General features: G+C 43.5%; 1 protein-coding gene and 1 long non-coding RNA gene across 4 annotated transcripts in view; one reads left to right on the top strand and one right to left on the bottom strand.

The window, feature by feature from the left end:
- Window positions 1-3,811, top strand: part of LOC116825245 (uncharacterized) — a 295,317-nt gene that overhangs the window by 89,524 nt on the left and 201,982 nt on the right. The window lies entirely within an intron of this gene.
- Window positions 1-3,811, bottom strand: part of ERBIN (erbb2 interacting protein) — a 247,127-nt gene that overhangs the window by 67,457 nt on the left and 175,859 nt on the right. The window lies entirely within an intron of this gene.

Genomic DNA, 3,811 nt, shown 5'->3' with positions numbered 1-3,811 from the left:
TCCCATAGAGGAAGGCCCCACCGCGTGCCGCTGAGCAGGAAGCTCAAGTGAACGCTATCAGTCCGCCGTCGTGAAGTTGCTGCTATCCTCCAATCGCTCGAGCTCGACCACGGCACTGCCGGACTATCAGGCACCGACTCGACGGCCTTCCCGAGCACTGTACGGAGCACCGTCCGGCAGATGTGGGTCGGCCGGCACGGCTTTCCTGGTCGGCGCGCTTCCGGAGCGAACCCGCGACCTTCGCCTTCATCGGCCGGTGAAATGCGAGCGCCCGCCGGCTGGCTCTCAACGAAGACCTTATGGTCCCGCCGTGCTTTGCTACTGCTCTCCCGTGCCAAACGTGGTTCTGCCGTGCGGCGCCAACTGCGATCACGCCTCCATAGAGCTCTTAACGGGAGTCCGCTCCTTTTTGTCCCAGTTTAAGACTCAATGCGCCTTCTCCGTCAATGGGATTCCCAGGCACTTGAGGTCAACATCTGGTCTCCTTGCATCCGACACAGCCGACATGCTTGACAGCCGAGAGCCGGCATGAGGCCGGTCCGACGGCAGGGAATACCTCAGCCCACTAACTATATACAACTACTGTTTAAGAACAGATACTTCGAACTATTAACTATTACCAACTACCAACAACTAAACTAACTAAGACACTAGTAGAACTGGTGAAAGCTAGGATGTGGAGTCAGCTAACCGCACTCCACTTCCAACGACCGACACGGCTAGAACGGATTGAGAGCGCGGTCGGCAGGCATCGTTATACGGCCGCAAAGGCCCACAGGGCCCCTGCGACCGCGCGGTCTTTCTTGGTTCGGGTGTTGCTAGGGGAAAATTCTTCCGACGAACGTGCACGTGGCACGCGCACACCTACTTGGAATGAATATGAGCAAGCACTCGAAGAAGAATCATCAAGTCCAGCCCCCTGTGCTGAGGCATGACCAAGTACAGCTAAAGCATGCCTGACAGTTGTTTGTCCAACCTGTTCTTAAAAACCTTCAGGTGGGGATTCTACAACCTCTCTTGGAAGCCTATTGCCATGTTTTACTATCCTTACAGTTAGAAACTTTTCCCTTATATCTAACCTAAACCTCTCCTGCTGCAAATTACACCCATTATGTCTTGTCCTACTTTCAGTGGACATGAAGAACAACTGATTACAGTTCGCTTTATAACAGACCTTAGCATACTTAATTAGTCTGGAGGAAAGAAGACTGAGAGGGGACATGTCTTCAAGCCAAGTTTTTTTAACCTTTCCTCATAGGTCAGGTTTTCTCAATCATTTACTGATCTCCTCTGCACTCTCCAATTTGTCCACATCTTCCCTATAGTGTGCCACCCAGAATTGGACAGAGTATTCCACTTGAGCACTCACCAGTGCTGAGTAGAGCATACTATTAATACACATGTTATTATACCAGAATATTAGTCTTTTTCACAACTGGATCACAATGTTGACGCATTCAATTTGTGACCCTATGGCCCCCAGAGCCTTTCAAGCAGTACTACCACCTAGTCAGTTACTCCCCATTTTGTAGTTGTGCATTTCATTTTTCCTTCTTAAGTGAAGTACTTTACATTGTCTTTACTGAATTTCATCTGGCTGAATTCAGACCAATTATCCAATTTGGTAAGATCATTTTGAATTCTAATCCTGTGTCCAAAGTACTTTCAAAATTGCTCCTCCTCCCCAAAGCTTGGGGTAATTCCCAGATTTTATAAGCATATTCTACATTCCGTTATCCAAATCATTCATGAGAATATTGAGCCATATCAGAACCAGGACTGACCCCTGAATTGTATCGGAACAAGGACTGACCCCCACAGCATTCCACTAGATATGACTTCCCAGTCTGACAGTGAACCATTACTAACTACTTTGAGTATGGTCTTTCAACCAGTTGTCCACCCACCTTTAAAGTAATTTCATTTAGACCACATTTCCCAAGTTTGCTTATGAGAATGTCACATGGGACTGTCATTAAAATCAAGATACACCAGGTCTACTGTGTCAGCTATCTGATCAAGTGGCCATTGGATTCACCTTGGACTTCCCTTCCCAAGTTTCCTTTCTAGTCAGCTCATTAATCCATTTTTAAGTTTTCTATTTGGAAACTACCTGACCTTTCTCACAGTAAAGCCTTGATGCAAGATAAATAACCTTGGACAAGATAAATTCAATGGGATCTTGACATCCGAGCAATGTAGCATACCCTCTGGAATTCTGTGGATTAAGACAGAAGTGGCAAGGCCAGATGAAATGTAGAAACTGCTTTAGGTATAAATTCAGGCAGGATCATGAGGACAAGAGATCTTCATATTACCTGCTGGAAGTCCTTCTACATTACAGAATAGAACATTAAAGTTCCCTGACTCTAGCAGAAGTAATAGCAAAAAAATTAAAGGCTATGATACACAGCAAATAGACTTAAGAGGCTCAACAGAAGAGGCTATGAGATTATGGAGAATAAACTTAAGTTTCATTGAATATTAGCAACCAAATTTAAGGGAGAACTAGGATGCCTATTAACAGTATCATTTTTCTCTTCAAAGCTTTCTCACGCTTTTGGTCACATCTGAATGATGTGCATAGAAAAGTGAACCATCACACCCTACAATACTGTAAAAGATACATCAATCTGGTATTTAATTGCAATTTTGACCACTGGAAAGGCAGGATGTCCAGAACTAGAGATTGAGAAGGAGCTATTTTTTTTCTCCTGTACCAGAAGGGGACTCAGGCATTCTTTATTCTGATATAGGACAACAAAATACATGGTTTTCAGATGAGTATTCTAGAAGACATCAACTTTATCTGGCAGCACCTCCTCCCTTTTTATTAAAGGTTTTGCTCCCTCATACCTAGATCACTTGCGCTAGTGAATTAGAATTTCTAGGAAAATTGTGTTTGCCTGAGCAGATCCTTTGTGACAAGCAGAATGGTGGGTCTTTCACCAGGCATATCTATTAAGATCTTGGTACCATGGCATCTTTAGCCAATCTATGGCTACAAAGTTAAACCTCCTGGAGAGCTTCTGCAAGATTCTATCATGGACATTAGAACATTTGTTCTGCTTGCCCAAGGCTTCTTGAATCTGCTGAATGATCTCTTTGCCCTCCTGCTAGTCTTGAAGGCCCTTCAGTCCACTTCACATTAACTTCAGTATCTATAAATCTCCTAGAATATCACTGGAAACCATCTCCCATTCTTCTGATCTCATCTGCATCTAGCGCTACCAGACCACTTCTTCCTGCTGTATGAATCACTGACAGAACAGAGACATTGTTACTTCTGTTGCCTTCCTTAGATTTATTTCTTTTTCTCCTTTGTTCAAGTTATCTCCTCAACTGGTTCCACCTTCTGAGACAAACACTTTGCAACTCTGGGAAATACAAAACCTCTTATATGTACGGGAAGGATGAGGTGATCAAAAGCCAGTTTTACTTCATTTGCTGGCCTTCACGAACTATATCCAAATATCTTGACTGGTATACAGGAATCGAACAGAGATGGTTATTTAAAATGGAAACACTTAGACAACCTTAACTATAGATGTCCCTATGCAGTCCACCTGTATTAAGTATGTAAGGTTGTCTATGCAAATCATAGCACACAAATATATATTTTACATGTTATTTCACCACAAAAAGGCAACAGAAAAAACCTCCTTGCATTGTTGGGAAATGGTATCTCTGCAGCAAAAAAAAAAAAAGGTATGTATTATGAGACACAAATCCATAATGCATAAAATCAAAAAGGGAAGCAACATGACACTTGTCTCAAAAGTGAGTTGTGCAATACTCCTGCGACATCTGG

The sequence above is a fragment of the Chelonoidis abingdonii genome, chromosome 6 (genome assembly GCF_003597395.2).
Source record: "Chelonoidis abingdonii isolate Lonesome George chromosome 6, CheloAbing_2.0, whole genome shotgun sequence".
Lineage (NCBI taxonomy): Eukaryota > Metazoa > Chordata > Testudines > Testudinidae > Chelonoidis > Chelonoidis abingdonii.
The sequence above is the reverse complement of the archived record's forward strand: the minus strand, read 5'-3'. Positions and strand labels throughout refer to the sequence as shown.